The 16,137-nt window shown below is 48.9% G+C and overlaps 1 protein-coding gene across 8 annotated transcripts in view; it reads right to left on the bottom strand.

Annotated features, from left to right (window-relative positions):
* The window catches only part of LOC124003041 (R3H domain-containing protein 2-like), a 103,715-nt gene extending 87,875 nt beyond the window's left edge, over positions 1-15,840 (bottom strand). For 7 of the 8 annotated variants that reach the window (XM_046311016.1, XM_046311019.1, XM_046311020.1 and 4 more), the window contains exon 1: positions 15,161-15,840. The gene's annotated coding sequence lies outside the window, so the exon portion shown is untranslated. Of the gene's footprint in view, positions 1-4,022; positions 4,150-15,160 lie in introns of those variants that run through there. The other variant, XM_046311018.1, reaches the window with a different exon arrangement.
* Positions 15,841-16,137: the final 297 nt, after the last annotated feature.

Below are 16,137 nucleotides of genomic sequence, written 5' to 3'. Positions count from 1 at the left end.
GCACCGCCCGCAACCACAGGGTTCTCCAGAGGGTGGTGTGGTCTGCCTAACGCATCATTGGGGGCACACAGCCCGCCCTCCATGACACCTACAGCACCAGTTGTCACAGGAAGGCCATCAAGGACATCGACCACGTGAGCCACGGCCTGTTCACCCCGCTACCATCCAGAAGGCGAGGTCAGTACAGGTGCATCAAAGCTGGAACTGAGAGACTGAAATACAGCCTGTATCTCAAGGCCATCAGACTGTTAAACAGCCATCACTAGCCTACTTCCACCTGGTTACTCAACCCTGCACCTTAGAGGCTGCTGCCCTATTAACATAAGACTTGGAATCACTGACCACTTTCATCATGGAACACGAGTCACTTTCATAGTGTTTACATACTGCTTTACTCATCTCATATATATATACTGTATTCTATTCTACTAGACTTGGAAACACTGGCCACTTTAATCATGTTTACATGCTATATTATATTTTACTGTAAACTCAGGAAAAAAAATAAACGTCCTCTCACTGTCAACTGTGTTTATTTTCAACAAACTTAAACATGTGTAAATATTTGTATGAACATAACAAGATTCAACAACTTAGACATTAACTGAATAAGTTCCACAGACATGTGACTAACAGAAATTGAATCATGTGTTCCTGAACAAAGAGGGGTTCAAAATCAAAAGTCAGTATCTGGTGTGGCCACCAGCTGCATTAAGTACTGCAGTGCATCTCCTCCTCATGGACTGCACCAGATTTGCACCAGATTTGCCAGTTCTTGCTATGAGATGTTACCCCAATCTTCCACCAAGGCACCTGCAATTTCTCGGACATTTCTGGGGGGAATGGCCATACCTCTCCCCCTCCGATCCAACAGGTCCCAGACGTGCTCAGTGGGATTGAGATCCGGGCTCTTCGCTGGCTATGGCAGAACACTGACATTCCTATCTTGCAGGAAATCACCCACAGAACGAGCAGTATGGCTGGTGGCATTGTCATGCTGGAGGGTCATGTCAGGATGAGCCTGCAGGAAGGGTACTACATGAGGGAGGAGGATGTCTTCCCTGTAACACACAGCGTTGAGATTGACTGCAATGACCACATGCTCAGTCCGATAATGGTGTGACCCACTGCGCCAGACCATGACGGACCCTCCACCTCGATCCCTCTCCAGAGTACAGGACTCGTTGTAACGCTCACTCCTTCAACGATAAACGCAAATCCGACCATCACCCCTGGTGAGACAAAACCGTGACTCGTCAGTGAAGAGCACAGTCCTGTCTGGTCCAGCGACGGTGGGTTTGTGACCATAGGCAACGTTGTTGCCGATGATGTCTGGTGAGGACCTGCCTTTACAATAGGCCTACAAGCACTCAGTCCAGCCTCCCTCAGCCTATTGCGGACAGTCTGAGCACTGATGGAGGGATTGTGCGTTCCTGTCTCCCTGTAGCCCTGTCTTAGGCAGTACGGACATAGCAATTTATTGCCGTGGCCACATCTGTAATCCACATGCCTGCTTGCAGCATGCCTAAGGCACGTTCCCGCAGATGAGCAGGGACCCTGGGCATCTTTCTTTTGGTGTTTTTCAGAGTCACTAGAAAGGCCTCTTTAGTGTCCTAAGTTTTCATAACTGTGACCTTCATTGCCTACCGTCTGTAAGCTGTTAGTTTCTTAAAGACCGTTCCACAGGTGCACGTTCATTAATTGTGTATGGGTCATTGAACAAGCATGGGAAACAGAGTTTAAACCCTTTACAATGAAGAGCTGTGAAGTTAAGCCTAGCCAAGCCTAGCCTAGCCTAGCCGTTAAGAGCATGGGCCAGTAACCGAAAGGTTTGCTGGTTCGAATCCCAGAGCTGGGAAGGTGGAAGAATCTGCAGCAAGACAGTTAAACCCCAACAACTGCTCCCCAGGCGCCAATGACATATGTTGATTAAGGCCCCTAGTATCTCTGTGATGCAGAGGGGTTGGGTAAATACGGAAGACATTTCGGTTGAATGCATTCAGTTGTGCAACTGAATAAGTATCCCCCTTTACCCAGCTCTTTCTCTTTCCCTGTCTCCATCTGCCTCTCTCTCCTGGCTCTGCCTCTCTCGGCCTGCCTCTCGGTTTGTCTGCCTCTGCCTCTCTGTCCAACTAAGCCACAAACGGGCAGCCCTCGCCCCTAATCGCTCCCTCCCGCTCCTTCACCTGGCTCTCCCTCCCGCTCCTTCACCTGGCTCTCCCTCCCGCTCCTTCACCTGGCTCTCCCTCCCGCTCCTTCACCTGGCTCTCCCTCCCGCTCCTTCACCTGGCTCTCCCTCCGGCTCCTTCACCTGGCTCTCCCTCCCGCTCCTTCACCTGGCTCTCCCTCCCGCTCCTTCACCTGGCTCTCCCTCCCGCTCCTTCACCTGGCTCTCCTCTCCCTCCCTTTCATCTGGCTCTCCCTTCTTCCTTCGCTCCTCTATCCCAGTCTCTCTTCCTCCCTCCCTCTGTCCCCTCAGTGCTCCTCCTCTATCCCAGTCTCTCTTCCTCTCTTCCTCCCTCTGTCCCCTCAGTGCCCCTCTATCTCAGTCTCTCTCTCTTCCTCCCAGTCTCTCTTCCCCCCTCCCTCCCCCCAGTGCCCCTCCTCTATCCCAGTCTCTCTTCCTCCCTCCCTCTGTCCCCTCAGTGCTCCTCCTCTATCCCAGTCTCTCTCTCTTCCTCCCCGTCCCCTCAGTACCCCTCCTCTATCCCAGTCTCTCTTCTTCCCTCCCTCCGTCCCCCTCCTCTATCCTAGTCTCTCTTCCTTCCTCCCTCCCTCCGTCCCCAGTGCCCCAGTCTCTCTTCCTTCCCCCCTCCCTCAGTCCCCTCAGTGCCCCTCCTCTCAATGGCAGGTTCCAAAGTGAGGTACTCTTCCTGTTAACTCTCCACCCCCACCTCTCTCCCCCTCCCCTCCACCCACAGCACGACGCAGTAGCAGGGAATTCCTCATTACCTCACCACTGGCTTCGCCAAAGAGTGAGTGAGTCAGTCAGTGGCAACACACACACACACACACGCAGCATAGCCTTCATGCACTAGAACAATCCGTTGGCCTACAGTACATAGTCAGTGATTTCATGCAGTCTCTTAGTGTTACAATTTAATATATATATATATTTTTTTTAATCACAGCTTTCAAAAACGACAGCCTAGCAACATCTAAAAACCAATGCAGGCGAACAGAGCTTCAAAGCTTAACGTCTGCAGAAGAGTAATTACAAAGACTTTTAAACCGTACTTTGTTACGGAGCACAGAACGTGAGAGCTAAGTCGTACCTTAGCAATATTACAGAAGAGATGAGAAGAACAGAGACAGACTCAAGGCAATTATAAGCTAAGGCAGTCCACGGAATTATAAACTAAGGCAGTCCACGGAATTATAAGCTAAGGCAGTCCACGGAATTATAAGCTAAGGCAGTCCACGGAATTATAAGCTAAGGCAGTCCACGGAATTATAAACTAAGGCAGTCCACGGAATTATAAGCTAAGGCAGTCCACGGAATTATAAACTAAGGCAGTCCACGGAATTATAAACTAAGGCAGTCCACGGAATTATAAACTAAGGCAGTCCACGGAATTATAAACTAAGGCAGTCCACGGAATTATAAGCTAAGGCAGTCCACGGAATTATAAGATAAGGCAGTCCACGGAATTATAAGTTAAGGCAGTCCATGGAATTATAAGCTAAGGCAGTCCACGGAATTATAAGCTAAGGCAGTCCACGGAATTATAAGCTAAGGCAGTCCACAGAATTATAAATGAAGGCAGTCCACGGAATTATAAACTAAGGCAGTCCACGGAATTATAAACTAAGGCAGTCCACGGAATTATAAACTAAGGCAGTCCACAGAATTATAAACGAAGGCAGTCCACGGAATTACAAGCTAAGGCAGTCCACGGAATTATAAACTAAGGCAGTCCACAGAATTATAAGCTAAGGCAGTCCACGGAATAGGAGTTTCATCTTTGACGCGTGTGTGTAGAAAATACAAACACACACACACACACAGACACGCAGCTTACTGTGTTTAGAGTTGTGCAGATCCCATGCAGAGATGGTTTTGCAGGACGTAGGAAGGATCTGGTGTCTGAGAGACAGAGGTAAAGCTCTGTTTTACTGTAGCTGCTGCTGTGGAAGTCACAGTAAACTAGTGAGTGAGAGAGTGAGAGAGCGAGAGAGTGAGAGAGCGAGAGAGAGAGAGAGCGAGAGAGAGAGCGAGAGAGAGAGAGAGAGAGAGGAGATTCCATCCTCCACTGTCAAGCTAACTAGCTGCTGCTGTGGAAGTCACAGTAAACGAGAGAGGGAGAGAGAGAGAGAGAGAGAGAGAGAGCGACAGAGAGAGAGAGGGGAGAAGAGAGAGAGAGGAGATTCCATCCTCCACTGTCAGCTAACTAGCTACTGCTAGCTGAAGCTTATTTTAGTGTCTGGGACCACTGTCAGCCACTGTCCTAGCGAGCTGTACACTTCGTAGCTACTCTTTTCTATATCGCTGCAAGGGTTTTGTAAACGAGAGGAAGGAAGGACACCTCGACTCCACTTCCTTTTTCTGAATGAAGCACAGCAGAGACCTCTCCCTCCCTCCATCTCTGATAAAAACAAACCATGCTAGAAAAACAAGCAAGACACCTGATTAGTGGGGGGAAAGATCATTCCCTAAAGATGAACAAGCCCTCACTGCAACAGGCCCTCACTGCAACAAGCCCTCACTGCAACAAGCACCTGCCACAGCACTGCAACAAGCCCCTGACGCAGCACTGCAACAAGCCCCTGACGCTGCACTGCAACAAGCCCCTGACGCAGCACTGCAACAAGCCCCTGCCGCAGCACCGCAACAAGCCCCTGCCACAGCACTGCAACAAGCCCCCGCCACAGCACCGCAACAAGCCCACACTGCAACAAGCCCCTGCCACAGCACCGCAACAAGCCCACACTGCAACAAGCCCCTGCCACAGCACTGCAACAAGCCCACACTGCAACAAGCCCCTGCCACAGCACTGCAACAAGCACCTGCCACAGCACTGCAACAAGCACCTGCCACAGCACCGCAACAAGCCCCTGCCACAGCACCGCAACAAGCCCACACTGCAACAAGCCCCTGCCACAGCACTGCAACAAGCCCCTGACGCAGCACCGCAACAAGCCCCTGACGCAGCACCGCAACAAGCCCCTGCCACAGCACCGCAACAAGCCCCTGCCACAGCACCGCAACAAGCCCACACTGCAACAAGCCCCTGCCACAGCACCGCAACAAGCCCACACTGCAACAAGCCCCTGCCACAGCACTGCAACAAGCCCCACACTGCAACAAGCCCCTGCCACAGCACAGCAACAAGCCCACACTGCAACAAGCCCCTGCCACAGCACTGCAACAAGCCCTTACCACAGCATCGCAACAAGCCCACACTGCAACAAGCCCCTGCCGCAGCACTGCAACAAGCCCACACTGCAACAAGCCCACGCCACAGCACTGCAACAAGCCCCTGTCACAGCACCGCAACAAGCCCACACAGCAGCACCTCAGCACGGCAACAAGCCCAAACTGCAACAAGCCCAAACTGCAACAAGCCCACGCCGCAGCACCTCATCACGGCAACAAGCCCAAACTGCAACAAGCCCACACAGCAGCACCTCAGCACGGCAACAAGCCCAAACTGCAACAAGCCCACACAGCAGCACCTCAGCACGGCAACAAGCCCAAACTGCAACAAGCCCACGCCACAGCACCTCAGCACTTCAACAAGCCCAAACAGCAACAAGCCCAAACTGCAACAAGCCCCTGCCACAGCACCGCAACAAACCCACACTGCAACAAGCCCACGCCGCAGCACCTCAGCACTGCAACAAGCCGCAGCACAGCAACAAGCCCAATCTGCAACAAGCCCACGCCACAGCACCGCAACAAGCCCCTGCCACAGCACCGCAACAAGCCCTCAATGCAACAAGCCCCTGCCACAGCACCGCAACAAGCCCTCAATGCAACAAGCCCACACCGCAGCACTGCAACAAGCCCACACTGCAACAAGCCCACACAGCAGCACTTCAGCACTGCAACAAGCCCTCACTGCAACAAGCCCCTGCCACAGCACCGCAACAAGCCCCTGCCACAGCACTGCAACAAGCCCCTGCCACAGCACCGCAACAAGCCCACACTGCAACAAGCCCCTGCCACAGCACTGCAACAAGCTCCTGCCACAGCACTGCAACAAGCCCACACAGCAGCACCTCAGCACTGCAACAAGCCCTCACTGCAACAAGCCCCTGCCACAGCACTGCAACAAGCTCCTGCCACAGCACTGCAACAAGCCCACACAGCACTGCAACAAGCCCACACAGCAGCACCTCAGCACTGCAACAAGCCCACACTGCAACAAGCCCAAACTGCAACAACCGCAGCACGGCAACAAGCCCAAACTTCAACAAGCCCACACAGCAGCACCTCAGCACTGCAACAAGCCTAAACTGCAACAAGCCGCAGCACGGCAACAAACCCAAACTGCAACAAGCCCCTGCTACAGCACCGCATGTTCCTTAAGAGTCTATTGACACCAATCTGCGATGGAAGGTGGCCGAGCTTCAGCAGTGTTTATCAGGCTATGAAACATCCCATCGGTCTTCTCAACAAAAACACTATGCTTATTGGTTAACATTAACAGGGGCTGATAGATACACAGCTTTACACCAGGGATGGTAAAACCTTGGATCATTGTTAGTCTAACTTCCGCGACGCATATAAGGCCCTGCCCCGCCCCCCTTTCGGAAAAGCTGACCACGACTCCATTTTGCTGATCCCTGCCTACAGGCAGAAATTAAAACAAGAGGCTCCCACGCTGAGGTCTGTCCAACGCTGGTCAGACCAAGCTGACTCTACACTCCAAGACTGCTTCCATCACGTGGACTGGGACATGTTTCGTATTGCGTCAGATGGGAATATTGACGAATACGCTGATTCGGTGTGCGAGTTCATTAGAACATGCGTCGAAGATGTCGTTCCCATAGCAACGATAAAAACATTCCCTAACCAGAAACCGTGGATTGATGGCAGCATTCGCGTGAAACTGAAAGCGCGAACCACTGCTTTTAATCAGGGCAAGGTGTCTGGCAACATGACTGAATACAAACAGTGCAGCTATTCCCTCCGTAAGGCTATCAAACAAGCTAAGCGTCAGTACAGAGACAAAGTGGAATCTCAATTCAATGGCTCAGACACAAGAGGCATGTGGCAGGGTCTACAGTCAATCACGGACTACAAGATGAAATCCAAGCCCAGTCACGGACCAGGATGTCTTGCTCCCAGGCAGACTAAATAACTTTTTTGCCCGCTTTGAGGACAATACAGTGCCACTGACACGGCCTGCAACGGAAACATGCGGTCTCTCCTTCACTGCAGCCGAGGTGAGTAAGACATTTAAACGTGTTAACCCTCGCAAGGCTGCAGGCCCAGACGGCATCCCCAGCCGCGCCCTCAGAGCACGCGCAGACCAGCTGGCCGGTGTGTTTACGGACATATTCAATCAATCCCTATACCAGTCTGCTGTTCCCACATGCTTCAAGAGGGCCACCATTGTTCCTGTTCCCAAGAAAGCTAAGGTAACTGAGCTAAACGACTACCACCCCGTAGCACTCACTTCCGTCATCATGAAGTGCTTTGAGAGACTAGTCAAGGACCATATCACCTCCACCCTACCTGACACCCTAGACCCACTCCAATTTGCTTACCGCCCAAATAGGTCCACAGACGATGCAATCTCAACCACACTGCACACTGCCCTAACCCACCTGGACAAGAGGAATACCTATGTGAGAATGCTGTTCATCGACTACAGCTCGGCATTCAACACCATAGTACCCTCCAAGCTCGTCATCAAGCTCGAGACCCTGGGTCTCGACCCCGCCCTGTGCAACTGGGTACTGGACTTCCTGACGGGCCGCCCCCAGGTGGTGAGGGTAGGCAACAACATCTCCCCGCTGATCCTCAACACGGGGGCCCCACAAGGGTGCGTTCTGAGCCCTCTCCTGTACTCCCTGTTCACCCACGACTGCGTGGCCACGCACACCTCCAACTCAATCATCAAGTTTGCGGACGACACAACAGTGGTAGGCTTGATTACCAACAACGACGAGACGGCCTACAGGGAGGAGGTGAGGGCCCTCGGAGTGTGGTGTCAGGAAAATAACCTCACACTCAACGTCAACAAAACTAAGGAGATGATTGTGGACTTCAGGAAACAGCAGAGGGAACACCCCCTATCCACATCGATGGAACAGTAGTGGAGAGGGTAGCTAGTTTTAAGTTCCTCGGCATACACATCACAGACAAACTGAATTGGTCCACTCACACTGACAGCGTCGTGAAGAAGGCGCAGCAGCGCCTATTCAACCTCAGGAGGCTGAAGAAATTCGGCTTGTCACCAAAAGCACTCACAAACTTCTACAGATGCACAATCGAGAGCATCCTGGCGGGCTGTATCACCGCCTGGTACGGCAACTGCTCCGCCCTCAACCGTAAGGCTCTCCAGAGGGTAGTGAGGACTGCACAACGCATCACCGGGGGCAAACTACCTGCCCTCCAGGACACCTACACCACCCGATGTTACAGGAAGGCCATAAAGATCATCAAGGACATCAACCACCCGAACCACTGCCTGTTCACCCCGCTATCATCCAGAAGGCGAGGTCAGTACAGGTGCATCAAAGCTGGGACCGAGAGACTGAAAAACAGCTTCTATCTCAAGGCCATCAGACTGTTAAACAGCCACCACTAACACTGAGTGGCTGCTGCCAACACACTGTCATTGACACTGACCCAACTCCAGCCATTTTAATAATGGGAATTGATGGGAAATGATGTAAATATATCACTAGCCACTTTAAACAATGCTACCTTATATAATGTTACTTACCCTACATTATTCATCTCATATGCATATGTATATACTGTACTCTACATCATCGACTGCATCCTTATGTAACACATGTATCACTAGCCACTTTAACTATGCCACTTTGTTTACTTTGTCTACACACTCATCTCATATGTATATACTGTACTCGATACCATCTACTGTATGCTGCTCTGTACCATCACTCATTCATATATCCTTATGTACATGTTCCTTATCCCCTTACACTGTGTATAAGACAGTAGTTTTGGAATTGTTAGTTAGATTACTTGTTGGTTATCACTGCATTGTCGGAACTAGAAGCACAAGCATTTCGCTACACTCGCATTAACATCTGCTAACCATGTGTATGTGACAAATAAAATTTGATTTGATTTGTCATTAGGGAGCCATACAACCATTATGAAACACAGAGTAAAAAAGTAGTTTGAGTGCAGAAAATAGTTGTATGCATTGAAGGCCAGGGCATAACGTAACCTGAAGATAAGAGTGTGAGATGGGCCTAGTTGGCTTTCAACCACCAACTGGGGCTTTTGGTAAATGCCTTGCTTTGGTCATTGATGATGGCAATTCAGGGAATCAAACAAGTTCAACTGTTTGAACTTATGGAGGTAATTGGAGGCATGAAATGTAAGACAAATACAGTGTGTTGTACTGTCCATGTAGGCTGGCTAGGTCGGGGACACCATGACAGCAGATGTGTTAGTGTGTTGGCATATTGACATTAGCAGTGTCTACACTATGGTTTACCACACAGTGGTTCTAAATTGACAAACTTCCAATCCCCTAAAAAAATAACAAAAAATGACCAGCAGCCAAATCCAATTCTCTGCCATTTAGAAAAAGCTAATTTAGTACTGCTTGTTCAGATCTCTAGCGGCTCATCTGATAGTGACGGAGTGACGACTGATCCAGTTCATCTCCCTCAATCCATCACGTCTGGTCTCAGTGAGTGTCTCTCTGCCTTTATGCTCTCCTTCACAGCAGTGACAGTAATAGACGGACACACACACACACACACACACACACACACACACACACACACACACACACACACACACACACACACACACACACACACACACACACACACACACACACACACACACACACACACACACACTGCATTGTTTGTATATCGTTGCATTTTACATGTGACTGTGTTTTGCTACTTCTCATGTTTTTTTAAATGGGTAGCCAAATAAACACCACACGCACACACAATGTAAGCCTGGACCCAGGAACATGGAACCAGTCACCTCTTCCCTCCAGTTCTGATCAATTATTCACAAACAGTGGGGGGAGAGCCAGCAAGGAGGATAGCGAGGAGAGAGAATAGGGGCAGAGTAGGGAGAAAGAGTGATGGGAGAGCAAGAATGCATGAAAAAGAGAGGAAGAGAGAAGCAGCAGCGGTAGTGCCTCAGCTCTGTGCTTAGGCAGAGCTCTATAAATAACTCCTCAAATCTCTCTAGAGAAAGCAACTCTGACTGCTAATGCTGCTGCTGCTGCTAATGCTGCTGCTGTTAATGCTGCGAATGCTGCTGAAGTTGCTGCTTCTAATGCTGCTGCTGCTGCTAATGCTGCTGCTGCTAATGCTGCTACTACTGCTGCTGCTACTACTGCTACTACTGCTGCTGCTGCTGCTGCTAATGCTGCTGCTGCTGCTGCTAATGCTAAAGCTGCTGCTAATGCTGCTGCTACTACTGCTGCTGCTACTACTTCTGCTGCTACTGCTGCTAATGCTGCTGATGCTAATCCTGCAGCTGCTAATACTGCTGCTGCTAATACTGCTAATGCTGAAGCTGCTGCTGCTAATGCTGCTGATGCTAATACTGCTGCTGCTGCTAATGCTGCTGCTGCTGCTAATGCTGCTGCTGCTGCTAATGCTGCTGCTGCTAATGCTGCTGCTGTTAATGCTGCTAATGCTGCTGAAGTTGCTGCTTCTAATGCTGCTGCTGCTGCTAATGCTGCTGCTGCTGCTAATGCTGCTGCTGCTGCTAATGCTGCTGCTGCTGCTAATGCTGCTGCTGCTGCTAATGCTGCTGATGCTAAAGCTGCTGCTACTGCTGCTAATGCTGCTGATGCTAATACTGCAGCTGCTAATACTGCTGATGCTGAAGCTGCTGCTGCTAATGCTGCTGCTAATGCTGCTGCTAATGCTAAAACTGCTGCTGCTACTACTGCTGCTGCTACTACTGCTGCTGCTACTGCTGCTAATGCTGCTGATGCTAATACTGCAGCTGCCAATACTGCTGATGCTGAAGCTGCTGCTGCTAATGCTGCCGCTAATGCTGCTGCTAATGCTAAAGCTGCTGCTAATGCTAAAACTGCTGCTGCTAATGCTGCTGCTGCTAATGCTGCTAAAGCTGCTGCTACTACTGCTGCTGCTACTACTGCTGCTGCTACTACTGCTGCTAATGCTGCTGATGCTAAAGCTGCTGCTAATGCTGCTGATGCTAATACTGCAGCTGCTAATACTGCTGATGCTGAAGCTGCTGCTGCTAATGCTGCTGCTAATGCTGCTGCTAATGCTAAAACTGCTGCTGCTACTACTGCTGCTGCTACTACTGCTGCTGCTACTGCTGCTAATGCTGCTGATGCTAATACTGCAGCTGCCAATACTGCTGATGCTGAAGCTGCTGCTGCTAATGCTGCCGCTAATGCTGCTGCTAATGCTAAAGCTGCTGCTAATGCTAAAACTGCTGCTGCTAATGCTGCTGCTGCTAATGCTGCTGATGCTAAAGCTGCTGCTACTACTGCTGCTGCTACTACTGCTGCTGCTACTACTGCTGCTAATGCTGCTGATGCTAAAGCTGCTGCTAATGCTGCTGCTAATGCTGCTGCTACTACTGCTGCTGCTACTACTGCTGCTGCTACTACTGCTGCTAATGCTGCTGATGCTAATACTGCAGCTGCTAATACTGCTGATGCTGAAGCTGCCGCTGCTAATGCTGCTGCTAATGCTGCTGCTAATGCTAATGCTGCTGCTAATGCTAAAGCTGCTGCTAATGCTGCTGCTAATGCTAAAACTGCTGCTGCTAATGCTGCTGATGCTAATGCTGCTGATGCTAATACTGCTAATGCTAATACTGCTAATGCTAAAAAACACACAGAAACAGAAGCAGATCTCAGGTAGACAAACTGATGGAGAGATAGGGATAGCCCAATCGACTGCCGCCCAATCGACTGCCGCCCAATCGACTGCCGCCCAATCGACTGCCGCCCAATCGACTGCCGCCCAATCGACTGCCGCCCAATCGACTGCCGCCCAATCGACTGCCGCCCAATCGCCCAACTTGACTAGAGAAACAGCACATTTCCATAAGAGTTTAATGTTAATATACCCAAGACTAGTTAGGCTATTGACACCAGTCCAATAGCTGAGGTGGATGAGAAAAAAAAAGCGCAAGTTTATTCTCTAAAACCACATTAGCCTTTCCACAACAACCTGACTGCAGTTTAGAAAACTAGGCAGCATTTATCCAGGCATACGCAGCAGGTAGCCTAGCGGGTAGAGCGTTGGGGTGGGAGAACTGCATCAAGTCACTGTCAGTTTGAAACTTGTAAAAATGTCAATTTTTGTACACAAAAAACAAAGTAGTCTTTGGTTCCAGTACTTAGCTACACAGCAAAAAAATGTACTACTGAAAATACTACCAAGATTTGAATTTAGTTCAACTACCACCAGTCCAAGTTACTACAAAATGAACACTGAACAAAAGTATAAAATGTAAAGTGTTGGTTCCATGTTTCACAAGCTGAAATAAAAGATCCCAGAAATGTTCCATATGCACAAACATATTACTTCTCTCAAATTGTGCACAAATACATTTACATCCCTGTTAGTGAGCATTTTTCCTTTGCCAAGACAATCCATCTACCTGACAGGTGTGCCATATCAATAAACTGATTAAACAGCATGACCAATACACAGGTGCACCTTGTGCTGGGGACAACAAAAGTCCACTTTAAAATGTGCAGTTCTATCACACAACACAATGCCACAGATGTCTCAAGTGCAATTCAAATCGAATTTTATTGGTCACATACACATGGTTAGCAGATGTTAATGTGAGTGCAGCGAAATGCTTGTTCTTCTAGTTCCAACAGTGCAGTAATATCTAACAATTCCCAACAACTACCTAATACACACAAATCTAAAGGGATGGAATAAGAATATGTACATATAAATATATGGATGAGCGATGGCCGAGCGGCATAGGCAAGATGCATTAGATGGTATAAAATACAGTATATCCATGTGATATGTGTAATGTAAGACATGTAAACATTATTAAAAAGTGGCATTATTAAAAGTGCCGTTGTTTAAAGTGACTAGCGATCGGGTCTCAATGTAGGCAGCAGCCTCTCCGAGTTAGTGATTGCTGTTTAACAGTCTGATGGCCTTGAGATAGAAGCTGTTTCTCAGTCTCTCGGTCCCAGCTTTGATGCACCTGTACTGACCTCGCCTTCTGGATGATAGCGGGGTGAACTGGCAGTGGCTCGGGTGATTGTTGTCCTTTATGATCTTTATGGCCTTCCTGTGACATTGGGCGCTGTAGGTGTCAGGAAGGGCAGGTAGTTTGCCCCCGGTGATGCTTTGTGCAGACCTCACCACCCTCTGGAGAGCCTTACGGTTGTGGGCGGTAAAGTTGCCGTATCAGTGATGCAGCCCGACAGGATGCACTCGATTGTGCATCTGTAAAATTGTCAGAGATTTAGGTGACAAGCCACATTTCTTCAGCAATCCTGAGGTTCACCACACTGTCTGTGTGGGTGGACCATTTCAGTTTGTCTGTGATGTGTACGCCCAGGAACTTAAAACTTTCCACCTTCTCCACTGCTGACCCTTTGATGTGGATGCGGGGCTGCTCCCTCTGCTGTTTCATGAAGTCCACGATCATCTTTATTTTATTGGCGTTGAGTGAGAGGTTGTTTTCCTGACACCACACTCCGAGTGCCCTCACCTCCTCCCTGTAGGCTGTCTCGTCGTTGTTGGTAATCAAGCCCACTACTGCTGTGTCATCTGCAAACTTGATGATTGAGTTGGAGGCGTGCATGGCCACGCAGTTATGGGTGGAACAGGGAGTACAGGAGAGGGCTGAGCACACACCCTTGTGGGGCTCCTGTGTTGAGGGTCAGTAAAGTGGAGATGTTGTTTCCTACCTTCACCACCTAGGGGCTGCCCGTCAGAAAGTCCACGACCCAGTTTGCACAGGGAGGGGTTCAGACCCAGGGCCTCCAGCCTGATGATGAACTTGAAGGGTACTATGGTGTTGAATGCTGAGCTGTAGTCAATTAACAGCATTCTTAAATAGGTATTCCTCTTGTTCAGATGGGATAGGCCAGTGTGATGGCGATTGCTTCATCTGTGGACCTGTTGGGGCAGTATGCAAACTGAAGTGGATCTAGGGTGGCGGTGATATGATCCTTGACTAGCCTCTCAAAGCACTTCGTGATGACAGAAGTGAGTGCTACGGGGCGGTAGTCATTTAGTTCAGTTATCTTTGCCTTCTTGGGTACAGGAACAATGTACCCAAGAAGGTAAGATGCCTTCAACGTCGTTATAGAGAAATTGGCAGTATGTCCAACCGGCCTCACAACCACAGACCACACCAGCCCAGGACCTCCACATCCAGCCTATTCATCTGCAGCCTCGTCTGAGTGTTTCTGTCTGTAATAAAGTTATTTTGTGTGAAAACCTCATTCTGATTGGCTGGGCCTGGCTCCCCACTGGGTGGGAGGGCATAGGCCCGCCCACTTGACAGCCAGGCCCACCCATGGCTGCACCCCTGCCCAGCCATGTGAAATCCACAGATTAGGGCCTAATAACTTCATTTCAATTGACTGCTATGAACTGTAAGTCAGTAAAAAATTTCCAGTATAGTTAGTTACAATACATGTAGTTCACAACTCCTCAACACTGAGACCAGAAGACAGTAAGTATCCTGTTGCATTGTTATTGGTGATGTTTACCCAAACATCAAAACAATGAGTGAGTGGTAATGTTGTTGTTGTTTTGTGCTGCTTTTATTCACAATTCATTGAGAATCCTCTGAAATGCTTCAGATCGAAGCCATCTTGGCCAGGTCGCAGTTGTAAATGAGAACTTGTTCTCAACTTGCCTACCTGGTTAAAATAAAGGTGAAATAAAAAATATATAAAAAAATATATATTAAAAAGCCTTTGGTTCAATGTTGTGTAGGTAGAATAGCTGATCTCTCGGTGGTTTGGTAGAATATTTAAAACCTCTCGCTTACCGTTAAGAGACTGAGTCTTCTCTAGATGAAAGCTTCTTATTTTTTGACGAGGGGTTGTTTCGAGTCGAAAGGCATCTAACGGTGCCCGACTGCTTTGTACACAGACAGGCGAACAGCTGCCGGTGCCAAGTTCCCGACTGTTTAATATGGACAGCTCACACTGACAACAATACGCAGCACGCAAGTTTAGCCTTTTCTTCCGTCTGTAGCTGTCAACCAGGTGTCAGTTCACAGCTGCTCATTCAACGAGCTAACGTTAGCTTACAACACCTGTTATCATGAGCCCATTGGCGAAATGCAGATATGCGGTTTTGCGCGCTTAACGTTAGCTACCTCTCGTCAACTACTCCTCCGAATGGCTTACCCGTTACTCATAACGGTAGATAGCAATACATGGGGAACTAGAGGGCGAGCTGGCTCGATGGCCAACCAAACGCGACTTGGCTCACGGTGAGAGCGACTGTCAAACGCTGTCGACTCGAAACAGCAACGCGTGAAACGAGGTACACGAAGCAATGAAGGCCCAACCGAAGACAAAATCAGAGATAAAGCATACAGTGACTAAAATAACTAAAACCTAAAATAACTTCAATCTTAATTTTAAGCTTTATTAAAGAAAATACAAAATAAACAAAAAATCGCGACACGCCTCCAGATTTCTGCGTGTCAGCACCACTGTTTTCGCGCATCTCCGTGCTTTACGTCACCTCACAGTTCTTCAGATTTACATTTACATTTAAATTAGTTCCAACAAAAACAATAATAATGTGTGAATTACTTCAAGATTAAAGTGACGCTCCACAATTATTATTATTATTATTTTTTTCAGGCAGTAGCTTTGAAAGTGGTACTAATGAGTCATAACGGGTCCCCGGTTTTTGTGTACCATGTCATCCAATTGTGTACATTTTCTTTTGCAATTTGTATGAAATGGTACAATCCAATTCGTACAAAATGTAGCACTTAAGATCATGGAC

This window comes from Oncorhynchus gorbuscha, linkage group LG18, assembly GCF_021184085.1.
Source record: "Oncorhynchus gorbuscha isolate QuinsamMale2020 ecotype Even-year linkage group LG18, OgorEven_v1.0, whole genome shotgun sequence".
Taxonomy (NCBI): domain Eukaryota; kingdom Metazoa; phylum Chordata; class Actinopteri; order Salmoniformes; family Salmonidae; genus Oncorhynchus; species Oncorhynchus gorbuscha.
The sequence above is the reverse complement of the archived record's forward strand: the minus strand, read 5'-3'. Positions and strand labels throughout refer to the sequence as shown.